The sequence below is a fragment of the Sorex fumeus genome, unplaced genomic scaffold, assembly GCF_029834395.1.
Source record: "Sorex fumeus unplaced genomic scaffold, SorFum_2.1 ptg000098l, whole genome shotgun sequence".
NCBI classification, from domain to species: Eukaryota; Metazoa; Chordata; class Mammalia; order Eulipotyphla; family Soricidae; genus Sorex; species Sorex fumeus.
In genome coordinates this window covers 80,735,022-80,751,813 of record NW_026606155.1, presented here as the reverse complement: position 1 = coordinate 80,751,813, position 16,792 = coordinate 80,735,022, and the positions used below count along the sequence as shown (strand labels likewise).

The 16,792-nt window shown below is 34.4% G+C and overlaps 1 protein-coding gene and 1 pseudogene across 3 annotated transcripts in view; one reads left to right on the top strand and one right to left on the bottom strand.

Annotated features, from left to right (window-relative positions):
* CDIN1 (CDAN1 interacting nuclease 1) overlaps nt 1–16,792 on the bottom strand; it is a 262,518-nt gene that overhangs the window by 98,524 nt on the left and 147,202 nt on the right. The window lies entirely within an intron of this gene.
* Nucleotides 3,182–3,278, top strand: LOC130042192 (uncharacterized; annotated as a pseudogene).

Genomic DNA, 16,792 nt, shown 5'->3' with positions numbered 1-16,792 from the left:
CGTGCAAGGCAAACGCCCTACCCGCTGTGCTGGGTGGAACCGGCCCTTTCCTCCGCATCCCAATGAGACCCCGAGTCACCACCTACAAACAGCCTCTCTGGGTCCTGATCAAGCTGATTAACGGCCATGATCCCAGAGACTCAGAAACAAATCTCAAAACCCAGCAGCTTTGGGCAGAAATGCATCTGGACTGCATACATGGTGGCCGCCGCCTTTTTGTTGAGAATCTTTGCATCCATGTTCAACAGGGATATTGGCCTGTAGTTTTCTTTGGTTGTGGTGTCTTTGTTTCCTTTTGGTATTATAGATGTATGGGCTTCATAGAAACTGTTTGGGAGAGTTTCTGTTTCTTCAATTTCCTGGAAAATCTTGAGAAGAACTGTCAATAGGTCCTCTTTAAATGTTTGGAAAAATTTGCTAGTGAATCCATCTGGACCTTGGCCTTTGTTTTTGGGAAGACTTTTGATTACAGTTTCAATTTCCTTGATGTTAATATGTCTATTCAGGTACTCTAGATCTTCTTGATTCAGCCTTTGGAGATTATAGGAATCCAGAAATTTATTCATTTCTCTAGGTTCTCTTATTTTATGGCATACGTCTGTTTCAAAGTAGTCTCTGATGATCTTCTGAATTTTATTGGTTTCTGTTGTGATATCCCCCTTCTCATTTCTGATTCGGTTTATTAGGGCTCTCTCTCTCTCTTTGTGAGTCTTGCTCGTGGTTTATCTATCTTGTTTCTTTTCTCGAAGAACCAGCTCTTGGTTTCATTGATTTGGTTTCATTGATCTTTCAGACTTTTTTTTTTTTTGATTTCCATGTTGTTGATTTCTGCTCTAAGTTTTATCATCTCTTTCCTTCTGCCTGATTTGGGCTCCTTTTGTTGATCCTTTTCTAAGATCTTGAGCTTTGAAATCAAGTTGTTTATACGGGCCCTTTCTTCGTTCCTGAGAAATGCTTGCAGAGCTATAAATTTTCCCCTTAATATGGCTGTAGCTGCATCCCATAGGTTCTGGTAGCTCGTGTCTTCATTCTCATTTGCTTCCAGGTATCTTTTGCTTTCGTCCTTGACTTCCTTCCTGACCCACTTGGTGTTCAACATTGAGTTGTTTAATTTCCAGGTGTTTGATTTGGTTCTCCCTGTCTGTGTGTGATTCACTTCTATTCTCAATATGGTCACCCCTGGTTTTTGAGGTAGCTGTTTGCTTGCAAGATTGTTTTCCATCCTTTAACTTTGAGTCTGTTTTTGCTCTGACTGTTCAGATGAGCTTCTTGTAGGCAGCAAAATGTTAGGTTCTATCTCTGAATCCATTTTGCCACTCTGTGTCTCTTAATTGGTGAATTTAGACTGTTGACGTTGAGAGAGATTATTGTCATGGGGTTTTGTGGCATCTTTTTGTAAGGGTGTTGTGCTTGTAGAGCTTGTCATATCTTATTGTAACCCCTTTAGCCCTTGTTTTAGGTTTGGTTTTGAGTCTATGATGTTCCTGAGCTGCTGTTTATCCAGAAAATAGTGTAACATTCCTTCGAGTTTGAGTGAGAGTTTAGCCAAATAGAGTATTCTTGGTGAAGCGTTCATTTCAGTGAGTTTTTTCACTATATCCCACCATTGCCTTTGGGCATGGAGGGTTTCCTTTGATAGGTCTGCTGTGAATCAAAGGGGTGCTCCTTTGTATGTGATTTCCTTCTTTGCCCTTGCTGCTTGCAGTATTGTATCTCTCTTGGTGGCATCCATGATTCTAATTATGATATGTTTTGGAGTGTTTTTGTTAGGGTCTCTTTTAGCTGGCACCCTTCGGGCATCTTGAATCTGAATGGCTGCATTGTCCAGCTTTGAGAATTCTTCAGCAATGATTTGTTTAACGGTGGGTTTTTCATTGGGATTATTTCCCTGACCTTCTGGTACTCCAATGATTCTAATGCTGTTCCTCTTGGAATCATCTCCTAGGCCTCTGATTCACTCTAGAGCTATTTTTAGGTCTCTTGTCATTGTTTGTTGTTGCCTGTTTGCTTCGTGCAGCTGATCTTCCTGCTCACTGATTCTGTCTTTGGCTGTGGTCATTTTACTGTTGAGTGTATAGGCTGAGTTTTTTTATTTCATCTACAGAATCTTTAATTTGTGACATATCTGTGTGTATCTTTCAAATTTCTGCTCTCATTTCTTCCCGTAATTTCTTGATTGTTGTTTCTCTCATGTCCTCTTTTAATTTACTGGATATGTGTCTCACTATTTGAGTTCATTGAACATCTTCATTACTTCATATCTGAATTCTTTGTCAGAGAGGTCCCTTAGATGAGTAGCACTTACTGAGGCTTCTGGATTATTTTTTCATTATTCTCCCGATGTGGTGGGGATTTCCATTGTTTCTTCATGTTGGTGTGTAGGTATGGGGGTTGATATGTTACATGAGATATGTTACACCCGGTACCCCTATGGGTACAGGGTGTGTGTTGGGGGTACAACTTGGGGGGGGGGGAAGAAGACCAGCACAGTGTTGGGGACAAACAGGAAGAGAATCAGGGATGCTGGATGTCCCAGGGTCCTAGAGAACATCTGGGGCGCATGCGAGGAGAAAGCCAAGTCCTGGGTTCGAATACTAACGGATAAACTGACCTGGGGGGGAAGGAGACTGGCACAGCATTGGGGACAAACAGGAAGACGCTCAGGGATGCTGGGCATCCCAGGGTCCTAGAGCTATATGAGCAGACTTCTTAACAGAAACACTACAGGTCAGATGAGAATGACATTAAATAACTGAATAGAAAAGACCTCCAACCAAGAATACTCTATCCAGGTAGGTTACCATTCAGGATTGAAGGAGGAATAAAGCACTGTTCAGAGAAAGAGTAGTTAATGCAATTTCATCACCAAACTGACCCTACAAAAAAGGGCACAAGAGTAACTTCTATAATAGTGAATGTTCTATAGGCTCATATATTATGAGGAAAGTAGGTATCAATCAAGTCTATTTTGAAAACAAGAGAAAAAAATCTCAATTTAATTTCACATCTAAAAAATTGAGAAAAAAATAAATCCAAAGTAATTAGAGAAAGGAAAATAATGAAAGTTAGAGCAAAAATAAATTAAACAGAAATGAATTACAATCAAGACAAATACAAGAGATTAATGAAATCAATATCTTATCCTTCAAATAAACAAGATTTGTGCTCATTTTGGCAGCATGTACAAGCACGTACACTAAAACTGGAATTATACAGAGAAGATTTGGATGGCCCCTGTGAAGGATAACATGAGAATTTGTGAAGTTCCATAAAAGAAAAAAAAAAAAAGAAGTTCCAAATAAGATTGGCAATTCGTTAGCTAGGTTCACTAAGAAAGAAGATATTGAAAACCCCTAATAAATAGGGTCAGAAATGTAAGGGGAAAAGTTACAACAAATAACCCCCAAAAGACAAAAGATATTGAGTGTACTATGAACAACTTTATGACATTAAGCTGGAGAAACTAGAAAAAAATTCTTAGAATCAAAAGTCTCCCACAATAGAACCAGAGAAAATAGAAAATTGGAACTGACTAATTAAAAGGAAGGAATGGAAGGCTAGTGAGATATGGGTCAGAATGCAGAAATCAAAATGTGCTTCAGGTAGAGAAGCCTAAACTACTTCTGCTGGTAATGGATGACAGCTGAATATTCTAAAGAGGACTGGGTATATGATACCTCGACTCTATCAAGATCTTGGAGCCCTTACCACTCATAGGCTTAAACAGGAAACAGAAGGGAGTGTTTACACAAAGGTGAGACAGTAGCTAATGAAAAATACTGCATGTAAGTAGTGATTTGTCAGTCTCAGGTTATCTACCCAAAAGGGAAAGCAGCTAGGAGAAAAAATACACAAGAATTACAGAATACTTAAAACGTGTATAGGGTGCAAGAAGCAATCTGATTGGAAGCAGATTTCATACACATATTTCACTATATATGTAAATATATACATACACATATGTCTATATATACATATTATACACATATATGTGTATAATATGTATATAAACAATGACTTTGAAACAAAGCATGGGCGGTCAAACTCTTTTTTTTTGGTCACACCTGGCGATGCTCAGGGGTTACTCTTGGCGCTGCACTCAGGAATCACTCCTGGCAGTGCTCGGGTGACCATATGGAATGCTGGGAATCAAACCTGGGTCGGCCGCGTGCAAGGCAAATGCCCTACCCACTGTGCTATTGCTCAAGCCCCGGGAGGTTAAAGTCTTTAGTGTCAGGAGAGTAGAGAGAGCTAGTATGAATAAATATCGAGATACAGGGTAACAACAGGGAGAATCAAAGAAGTTATTTCTGGGACATGAGACAAGCAAGTGCAATCCTTACAGTCCTGGAAATGGAAAACCTGGGAAATGGAAGGAATGTTAAAAGAAACCATCTTCAAACTACATAAAGGGAAAAAATAGGCACAAATAGGATTGGAGGTGATTTTTTAAACTTTTTTTTTTATAGAATCACTGTGAGATAGAACCTTGCAAAGCTGTTGAGGATTGGATTTCAGTCATATAGTATCCCAACATTCATCCCTACACAGTGTACATTTCCCAGAACCAGTGTCACCAGGATCCCTTCCATCATCCCTTGCCCTCTGCCTGCCTCTATGGCAGGCAATTCCCCCCTCCCCCACCCCTCCTCGTTCTGAAAAGAGGTAAAAGTGATATGCATGATATCCTATCAGTAACAGTATTATAAGTCACAGTACCTAACAGAAAAAAAGAAAAACACTACCTGCCATAGAGGCAGGCTAAGGGGTGGGGGGAGAGGGGAAAAGAACATTGGTGAGGGAAAGTAGACACCGGTGAAGGGATTGGTGCTTTTGAACATTGCACCCTTGAAAATCATGAACAACTTTGCAACTTTGTAATTCATGATGATTCAATAATTTAACTTAAACAACTAAACAAAACATGTACCTTCTCCATAACAGTTAAGTTTTAAGAAATAAACTCTGGTTGTTTAGTATACTCTTTTCACCAAAAGGCTCCCTTAAAACATCTTATTTTGTTTTGAAATTATGGGTTTTTAAAGGACTAAATCACAAGATTAGCAAGTGTTCATTACTTATAAATAAGCTAAAGTAGGTGCTGGGAATTTTACTATCAAATATAACTAATCTCAAAGAGAAAACAGTATTTAAGCAACACTGATGCACAGGGGTGTGGCAAATACATATTAGAGCAAAACTGTAAATTGATATGCTAGAAGCATAACATGGAATCTTCACTAACAACTACATTGTCTACTAATTAGAAATAATGTATGACTATACAAAGATCTGCTTTAAAATTTAAAAGCACAGACAAACTATATATATTCTTTTAAATTTCAAAGTCACTCATATAATAAGTATATATATTTATATATCTATATGTTTGGTAATTTTAATGATTTAGGAAATTAATATCAAATAAAAATTATTTAAATGGTTAAAAAGTGTTGTAAGTATATATTAAGATAAGCATACTTAAAATAATTGATATAATACGATCATAACGTGAAAATACTTATTTAAAATGTTTTAGAATAGTGTACCTGTTAGAAATAATATGTGTATTACTATGCAAAGAACAATGTTAAATTTTAAAACTGCAGTAAAACTACACATCTTTGGTAATTTTAGTGATTAATGCTTTAATTAAGACATGAGGTACATATGCAATATGCAGACATATGTAATAAGGTGACATAACTCATTATATTGTGAATAGCATGATGAATGCATATGTATATTGTGAATTATACAACATACAAGCAAATTGTATACTCATTATCCTGCATTATTTTTCCTGCAGTCACAATGCTACAAATCTACAAGTACCACTCAATCTACTTCATGACTATTTAAGAACAAAGTAGTTTGTGGTATCTTTTGTAGAACAGTAATTTAAACTGAGAAACTCACTGTAACAGAAACATGAAGCAGGTATTTTTAGTGACTACATCCTCTGTGTGGCTACACTAGAAACTAGTCCCAGGATCATGCATCTATACTTTCATTCTGTCATTCAGTACCTGAATAGAAATATAGGCACTGCAGATTTTAATAAGGCCTTTAAATGCACTGCCAAATTAATCTTAATTTTTTCTTAATGTTGAATAGTGACTACCGTGGTCCTTGGTTGAAAAAAATAACAGTGGTCAGGGAAACAGTTTCTCCAGGAAAGAGTAATTGCTTTAAAATACAACTCTTTTGAGATTGATTTGTTTTTGAATGAGATTTCCTGAAAGGAAGACAATTTAAATATGCATATATTCCATGCTTGGAAGCAGACTGATGTGCTTGGTAAGAGGAAACTAGTTTCCAAAATCTCGACAGAGGCAGAACAGGCTACAGTTCAGTATAAACAGCTATCTTTGGTTTAGTGCAATTTGGAGATATAATGTTGTGGTTTTTGACTGAATTTAATGAAAAATAGGTGAGCTTTTGTTTCTTAAACATGAAGAGTAAAGTTAAAAGAAACAAAGTGCCTCTGAAGTTCCTATACCTGATTACAGAGGATTAAGAGGAGCAATGCATATGTGAATATGTTAATTAAGATGAACCAACATGTGAAAAATAAAATATTTTGATCCCTTTGAACTTTAGTTTGGGTATAAGTACTCATGTTTATATCAGGAAGACACTACATGTTCCAAATTTATGGTTGTGATCAAGTCAGCATATGTGAATCAGAGAAGACCTTTAAAAATTATTATATACTCAGTGGATTTATACTCTTACTCTTAAGCTGAATCTTAAAAATCAAACTTAAAGAAATATATCTGTAAAATTCATTGTATGAATCTGTTATGCAGCTTCATGGATGAATTTTTCTCATCTGGGAAAAGATAATAATACCCTTATTAATATATAAACTTGGTAAAATTTTATAAGATTTCTTTAAAATAAAGTCTATTTTACTTTTTAATCACATCTATTTCCCAGAAAGGTCTTTAAGGCTCTACAAAGTACCTTGCATTTTCTTATTCCTGACAGTTCTTGAAACCATGCTTGAATGCTTTCTTTATCCTTTGGTGAACAATTGAAAGATCATATGCTAAAAGACTGTGCTTTCTCTTTTTTCTTGCCCTGTAATTAAGGCATTTTAATACATTTCCTCATAGTTGTTACAAGAGCAAACTATGAAGATTCACAGACTGAGACAATTTTGACTTCTATGATTCTCTAAATACATATGATACAAATTTTCCCTAATCATGAATATGAAAAAAACAATAAAATGCCTTAATCTCTGGAATGATAAATTGAAATGCCTTAAATTGTATTGCCTTAAAAATAAAAGATCTAAAAAAGTAGAAAAATATTTGACTAACCATTCATTAATAGGATAAACAAATTTATATTAAGAACACATCTTCTCTAAATCAAGGTATACTTTTATTTTATTTTTTTTTTTTTTATATATATATATTTTTTTTTATTAGTGAAAAACCATGAGGTACAGTTATAGGCTTACAAATTTTGTGCTTGGGTTTCAGTTATACAATGATCAAGTCCCCATACCTCCACCAGTGCCCGTCATCCATCCCCATGGGTCCCAGCATCCCCCCCCCCATCCCCCCCCCCCCCCCCCCCCCCCCCCCCGTCCCATCCTGCCTCTGTGGCAGGGAAGGTATACTTTTAAACTTTGAGATCTTTAAGCTCTTTTTATCATTGTTTAAAGATAATACATACCTATACATATCTAAAGAAAGACAGATATGGATAAAATCACAGAAGAATTAAAGTTTTGCTAGAAATGTACACTTTTAATTTTGGGCAAAAGCTGCTTCTAGAAAGGATATTCAGTTTAATATTTTTAAGCTGGGAAAGCAGGTTTGCAATTCAAAAAATACTTCTGTGTATAATGAATTAAAACAAAGCTTAAAATATAAGATTTATAAATGCTTTAAAATTTGCTTGTCAGGAGAATAGGAATGCTATTATACATTTACAATCTTTTACACAACAACAACACAGTGATTCTCCATGCTATTTAGGAGCTATCCACTTTTTAGAGCACAAAGAAATATGCTAATATATTTCCTATTTTGAATAAATGTGCACAATTTCTAAGCCATTTTCTGTATGTATTAGAAAGCATCATGTTTGCTACTAATTAAAATGCTGTAATTGGAATGTATGTCAACCAGTTAAATGACTTTTTGGGATAAAATCTGGAGATAAAAAAATAAAATTATACAACATTAAGACTGGCAACAAGAAAATATTAGTAAATATAATGTATAATCTTATATTAAAAGTACTTCTGGATAAGACTGATATAACAGACTCCTTGAGATTTTAGGATTTTGGTGCAAAAAATGTTAAATGTATAAAAAGCAGAAAACTCCTTTACTAAATAACCATATCACTGATTCTCTATCTCCCTTTTAACTTGTTTCTCTTTTAATTTTTGTGTTTTGTCAAATATTTTAAAAGAAATTCCAGTCACTCTAATCCTGTGTAGTCTCATTTGTAGGCCTTTGAAAAATGGACATTTTCTTACCTAACCACAAGGATTCTGTCATGCTTAACAAAATTAACAGCAATTTCTTGGTGTTGAAAATTCACACCAATCTATGTTCAACTTCCAAAGACTGTCTCAAAAATCGTACTTTTTCTAGTTTGACAGAATCAAGGTACAATGAGGTCAACTGCATTTGGTTATGCCTCTTAAGTTTATCTTTCCTAAGACAGTTCCTTCTTTCCCCATTTACTTTCATGCCTTCACCTAGTTGAAAAAAAAAAAACTGCTCTGACTTCTCTTTAAATTGGACCTGTAATGTCCCTGTTGCAGACAGTGCAATATGCAGCTGACAAACTAGAGTCCATCTAAGTTTTCAAATTTATTTTTTGACAAGAGAAGGACAAGTAGGGAAACTCTGAAACTCTTTAGGAAGCCCTTAAACAATTCTAGCTTCTATATTAATGAGTTATTAATGACTATAATAATCATTTTAAAGTTTTATAACACTACTTTGAAATACTGACAAGAAAGGTTTTAAAGTGTTGAGATATTTATGCATAAACTAAATGATATTAAACACACTAATGCTTAGTAATTCCAAGTTTATAAATTCCTTCCTTATGGTGTATAAAGAAATAATTAAATATTATTTTTTAATTGATCTGGGAAGGAAATATGAGCTGACTTGTCTCTTAACTTTTGTTTCCATCATTTTAAGGAGTCATTTAACCAGACAGGCTTTCATTAAATTTAATTTGAGTGAAGCTTAAATATTACATTGAGTCACTAGGACAATAAACCAATTGATGGCTCTGTCTTGTAAAATTTCATGCGGCAATTTTGAGGAAGAGATGCATAGGCAATTTACAGGTATATATATGTATATATATACCTGTAAATTGTCTCTCTATAAAATGCTACTCTCTCTATATATATACACTGTATGTATACATATATATACACTGTGTATATATGTATAAAATGCTACTGTATATATACATAATAGGTTTCATAAAATGAAAACTATTTGTTAGAAAAAATAAAATGTTTGCCTATCTTCAAGATATTTGTGTCAAATAAAAGTATAAATGAACACATATAAAACTGGTTTAGCTTTTCTTTGCAATAGTCTTAGCTAATACAACTTCAGAAATCAGTGATATATGTTTTTTTTTTAAATTCAAAATATAAATGACTTTAAACTGAACCATATAAAGTAAATGATAGTAAAGCGATCGTGGATAAAATTACCAAACTCAAATAAAATAAATATGAAATGAAAAGGATGACGGGCAATTAAGTACCTATTTTGACAATTTGAAGTGGTCAAGTTTTTAAAAGTATGACACAGGAACCTTAACCTATCTATATATGAGTGATAAATGAGGCATTTTGTGTCATTACATTCCCATAAATCACTTTCTTTAACTGCTGACGGCTTTTATCAGATCTAACCTTTTCAAGCTTCTATTAGAGTGCTAACATTTTCAACTTTGACACATGTGCAGTTTACAAATTCTGCAGCTGATTAACTCTGGACAGAAGCTCACTGGCATCATTGTCTTCAAGTTGGGTGAAAGCCTTAGGGTCTCAAAAACTCAGACACTTACATTATGGTACAACAATCTCAATTAAGATAAGGGGTAAGCTTTACAGTTGTTATGCAGTGGTTTTCAATGGGAAGGCAAACATAAATAGGACTTCATTTTCCATGAAACAGGTGACAGAGGAAATACTAAAAAATTAAAACAGAAAGAAAACTCCTGGATGACAAACTTAAATCCTAATCAAGTATACATATTTTTGGTTTAAAATTAATTTTCTAGGCAATAAATATATATTTTCCAAAATAATTGAGGTTTCAATGTAACAAAAATAAAGAAAATCTGAAGCTGGTAATTATGAAGTAGGAAATCTGACCCCAAATAAAATTTTAGTGGGGCTGTTATAATGATTAAATCAGTTAAAAGTGAATTCTATGGTGAGACACTGAATCTAACTAAAATATATTTCTGTCAATTCCCAACATTCTATGTCAATGGTTGTTTCAGATGCTTGAACCAATCAACTTGGTTGAAAATTTCTTATTCCTTCTATTTTTAAAAGTTGTGCTAAAATTAAAAAGACAAAACATGTAAAGAGAGATGCAACTTTTGTTAAAATTACTAATTCTTAAAACACCAAATCTTTATTTTTTGTGCATGAATCAGAATGACTACCTGTTACCAACACAAAACATCTAAACAATAATAACGAGATGAAACCTTTAATAGAAATATTTTTACTAATAATGTAGAAATACATTAAATAAATGTATATAAACTGGAATCTTCCTTTATTAAGATTAAGACTTCATAGTATTTTTAATTGTGATGCCCTAATTTCTTAATTGAAGTTAAAAACAACCATTTAATCTGACGTTTTGAGGATTCTAACAATAAAAACTTGTGCAGATAGATATATGTATGCCATGAAATTATATAAATGCACAAAAATAAATGAGTAGATGTTAGTTTGTAAGGATAGTGATATTTTAGGAAATATAATTGACACTTATCTTGAAATAAAGCTAAAGTTAAAATAAAACAAAACACCTGTCTCTAGAAATAATTACCACATAGAACAAGTCTTGCTTCTGGTGTTTCACCTCCAGAAGACAACTATTTCAAATAGTATTAGTTTGGATAAACACTATCAGCTACCAAGCCTAAATTATAAAACCTAAAGAGATGGAATAATGACACTGATGTAAAAATGTTCACGGAGAACGTTCTGTGGTGCACGGCCTCTTGTTGATAAATGACAAATCTTGGAAAAATAGTGAGGGAAGGACAACTTTTCCAGCATCAGAAACCCACATAATCTCATAATGTCACCATCTAAGGCCTATCCATGACAAATTAAAAACTTCTTTATTTCACTAATAATGTCACTCATCACAAGAGCTGGGCAGTTACACTTTGACAATTCAAATGTAAATCCTGGGTTGCCTATGAGTATTCATGACAAAAGCATATTTATCATTTAAAACAAAAGGACATGACTTCTTGGTGTTCATATCAAAGACCAGTGATGGATGAGGCCATGCTAATCAAAAGACAGACTAGAAAGAACACAGATGTTTGCTACTTTGATTAAGAAAAGAATCTTTCCTCTCCTAAACCTTACCCAAAATGGTCATCTCAAATTGTTTAAAATATATACTTTAATAAGGTCTCTAACAGTTTAAAATCCCCAGTTATAGCTCTTACAATAAAATGATTATTAGTCCTCAACATCAAATTTAAGAAGCAAAATTCTTGCATCTAGTCAAACTTCCAGAGCAACAACTCTTCAGATATAACAGTAGAAGGATTCTACATTGGTATTATCCTCCTCAATTATTGCAGTCTAGAAAAAAGGCATATCAACCCCAACTTTTATGAGTACAACTGTGAGCTGAAATCAATGTAAGGATCTATAATGAGAAAAGAATTTAAAAAAACTTTTACTGTATCTATTTTTGACCATTGTTACTTTGAATTTCATTCCAAATGCTTTTCAACTTGAAAAGCATTTTAAAAATGGTTATCCATATTTTAAGGTTTATTTAAAACATTAAACACAATTAATTCTGGTGATTTTAGCATTCATTACCATTCTGGATGAGACCAAAAATAAGTGTGGCACTAAAAAAGACAAAGATATTTAGAGCTGGAGCTACTGATAGCTCTTCTTCTCATTCTACTGATGAAGAGCTATCATCAGGTTTGGCTAATAGAAATCCAATTTACAAGGTCCTGCTTATTTGAGTGCCTTTCAAGATGCATAGGATTGGTAACCCTTCAGACCTGCAAACAAATGCATGCATGCACTTCCAGGCATTTTAATGTTGGCTACTGGGAAGTTATCACTGTAAAGTCAACTTGAAGAAATTTGGATGGTGAGGACAGGGAAAGCCAATTTTTTGGTGACTGATTTCTTTTTCACCAATTTTCCCTGCCATTTAAAATGTCAATGAAGCATGCTTGGCAAGTGTTCTGTGTTTTCTTTCTTTCTTTCTTTCTTTCTTTCTTTCTTTCTTTCTTTCTTTCTTTGTTTCTTTCTAAGAATAGTGTATGATAAACAAAACCAAATATAAGGCCTTATGTAAGGAAAATAACTACCTATGCATGAAGAGAATATTGGGTGGCTTTGTGTTAGCAGATGACAAGCAAGGCAGGCAGGCAATAACACAAATTCCGCCACTTTGGAAACATCATCTTCTGTCAAAATGGGAAATGCCTAAAAATCACAAAGTTTTTCTTTGTACCCACATCACTTGTGCATTGTCTATGAAAATTCCTGTCACTTTAAACTGTGACGGACAATCTACTTTATACCACTCAAGTTAATCTTACATATATTTCAGGGTTGACTTTCACTAATAACAGTTAACTACTATACATCCTACTTTTAAAAGTATGCTTTTCTTTCTAAGAGCATATCTCCTCACAGAGGAAATTAAGAGTTGAATATTTCAGAGGGTTTAACACTCCATACAGGAAGAGATATTTATAGAATAACAAAAATCTTTCACCTTTTGGCCCTTTTATGAAAAATTTACTGGATACCTAATATATTTAATATTCAGTAGCATGTGAGAATAATTTTTATGCAACTCTGATAGTTAGAAAGATAGATAACTCAATTATTAGATCATCTATCAAAATATTCAGATGTATAAGAGGCTACTAAAAAGATTGATGACTGAAAAAGTCCACTGATTCTCTAGCCATCATATTCATGCATTTGGCCAGACAACATTTTTCGCTGCCTTCACAAGCAAGCTTCATTACCCATCACTCCACTGAAAAGAGTTTATTATGAGGCTGCCATCTTGGCAAGACTATTATTTAGATGATAAATGCTGAGGGGGGAAAAGTGTGTCTTTTTTTTTTAAAGAAAAAAAGATGAGCTTTTCTGACAGATAAAACAAACAACATCTACATTTCTAATTAACTTAAATTTGGCAGATACAAATATAGGTCAGTTAAAGCTATGATGTTATCTTCTCTCTGAATTTTACCCTTAATTTGTAAAATGTAAATTAACTAATTAGAAGAAAAACAGCATGATTAGTGACAAAATGCTTCAGCTGGGTCTTTGCTTCCTGACATTTATGATCAACTATAATGAATTATTGCTTTTTAAAAATAATTGATAGAGAAATTTTTTCTCACTACAATCAAATAAATTTTACCAAGAATCTATGAAAAAAGAGTAGGAATATAATAACACAACAGAACTTTGTGTTGTACTTTCTGAAAGAGATGTTCCAATTGAATGACATAACATTAGAAACAACAGGGTTAATTTATGCCTGTATGTAGGAATGAATTTATAGGAAAGAAGTGTGCAGACACTGAGCTAGTAATAATGCAAGAATAAGATTCTTAGAATTTAACCCTTCCCCTGTTATTTCAAGATGGATGTGCAGTGGACTTAATTTGTGTGTGTGTGTGTGTGTGTGTGTGTGTGTGTGTGTGTGTGTACACATGAGCACTTGTGTGATCCGATGGGCTAGAAGCTTACAATGTTACATGCTGACATGTTATAAAAAAGAATTTGGCCACTTGAGTTTCAACAGAAAAACCTGTCATTGTTCACTAGGACTAGACAATGAATTAGTTCAATGGAAAGAGGTTTTCAACTAGTCCTACGTAGGAAGTCTCTACAAGAGAAGTGCATCTGTACCATCAGATAGAGGTGTAAATTAAAAAGTAACATCTAAAAGGTAAGACCTGTGTGGTGTCAACACATCAGCGCCAATGAAGTATGTGAACTCCTCTACAGACAGAGAAGGAGTAGGGCTGTCAGTTCTCATAGCACAAAACTTAGAGGTCTAATCTGAATGAAGAGCACTAGGAAATTGGAGCTGAAGCTTTGTGGAAACCTGGTCACGAGTTGAAAGCACATTGTTAGTACTTACCACTGGTTTCCAGTGACATGACAACCGTTATCAAAGTGGGGAAAACAAAAAAGAGCAACAATTCAAACAGAGACGTAGAGTGCCCAGTTTACTGGACAGGTTAAGAAATTATGAAAGTAGATGAATAGTTAAATGATTATTTTCAACGTTAGCCCAAATTTTAGACATGACACAAAAATCTTGGATGAAATAACCTTCATTTCGTTTAGCATATGCTTATATCTCACTTGGAAATAGTACAGTGAAATAACAAATCACTTGGTTTTCCAATGTTAAGATAAGTACACAAAATTTTACACTTTGCAAAGTACAATTTGAATGTTTGGAGAATACTGGTACCCCCCCCTTTTTTTTTAATATTTACCAGTTGTGAAGACAGGGAAGAAGAAGTTTTCTAAATTGTTGCTACTCTTTAAAAAGTATTTAGCCTACTATTTTTATTTTTTAGAAGATTCATAAACTTTTTCCTTTTCATTCCACATTAATATGATACATTAAGAAATAATATGGGTACAAAACAAAAAAGAAAAAAATAATGTGGGTAAACTAGTCAAAGCTCTGTTTCACACTTACATTGTACATACATCTAACACAGAACATATTTTTACATGACAGAAAATTCTCTTGACATTTTTCTAGTCTCCACTGAGCTCTTCAAACTCTTAAACACATGTTAGATATACTTCTGAGGTAACTTCTAAAGTTACCTGAAATTTACCTTTACTTTAATTAATTTTTCACTCTAGAAGTAATTCTCACACTTAAACACCAAGAAAGTGTTCTTATCACAAAGATAAAAATTGAAAAACCCATTTTAGTATAGAGACTTCTCCATTTGTTTAGATTTTCCTCTTTCAAGCACTAACCGTTTTCATTTCCATTTATCATTTTGAAAAATGAATTCAATTTCTTTTCATTAAAGCATTAATAGTTCCAACTAGGGATTTTCAATTTGATGAGAAGTGAAAAGTGGGGGGGGGGGGCTTGAAAAATTCAAAAAGTAATCATTAACATTTATTTAAAAACTTGAAGCATCATTGTATTAAAGCAAGTACCTCATGTTTAAGGTGTATGTTTATCTGTGAAGGAGAAAGGCAAAGAGCATTGCCCTGACTGTCAGGTATCCTGACCAGACCTGAATCCCACAGTATTGCAGGAAGGTCAGATCCTTTCAGCATTTGTACTGGTGTGTCAAAATACGTCAACAAACCATCACACCGCAGGAAGAGGAATGACCTTTCAGTTCTTTATATTTGTGCTGCCGATGGAGCTTTGGACGTGGCGTATGCATGAATGGTTTTCCTAGCTGTTTGACAAATGCAACTCCCAAGGTTTCTTTCAAGTATGATTGTTAAAAGCTCTCTGTTCTTACATTTTGGTAGAACTTTCGAAACCACATAATTCATAAGGAAACTGGTGTTAGGTTAACTCTCGGTACTTTCAGTCAATCAGATTCAATACAACAGGATCGAAATTAACTAATGTTCAAGAGTGAGAAATGAAGTCTGGGAGTCAAGACATTTAGGAAAAAAATTGCTAGTACAGATAATTATTGTAATAGTTTTCAAGACTTTTTAATGTATGAGACCATGACTGTCTTCTTTCTCTCCCTACAAAAATAGACATCTCTCTACTACCTTCCTCTATGAGAATGTACTTTGACTATATTGACTGAAAATTATCCCTACATCTATCATTCTATCACTTGGACTCCTATCTTACAACCCTACTAACTTTGGACATCTCTATCCATTTCATTCTATATGCCTCAACATTCTCATATGAAATGAAGATAAAATACTAGCATCTACCTCAGATTGTGCTACATAAATTAAAGAAAATAATATATTAAGTGGGCTGGAGCTATAGCACAGAGGGTAGAGTGTCTGCCTTGTAAGTGGCGAACCTGGCCGACCCGAATTCGATTTCTCTACCCCTCTCGGAGAGCCTGGCAAACTACTAAGAGTTTCTCCCCCACACAGCAAAGCCTGGCAAGCTACCCATGGAATATTCAATAGGCCAAAAACAGTAACAATAGTCTCACAATGAAGACGTTACTGGGCCCACTTGAGCAAATTGATGAACAACAGGAGGACAGTGCAGGACAGTGCAGTGCAATATATTAAGTGTTTAAACTAGGTCACTGGAGATAGTGGTATTGTGTTAGATATTTGTGTGATCAATATATATATACAGGGCTGGAGAGATAGCACAACAGTAGGGCATTTGCCTTGCACGCAGCCAACATGGCCGACCCGAGTTCGATTCCTCTGCCCCTCTCGGAGAGCCCCTCAAGCTACTGAGAGTATCTCGCCGTACAGCAAAGCCTGACAAGCTACCTGTGACGTATCCAATATGCCAAACACAGTAACAAC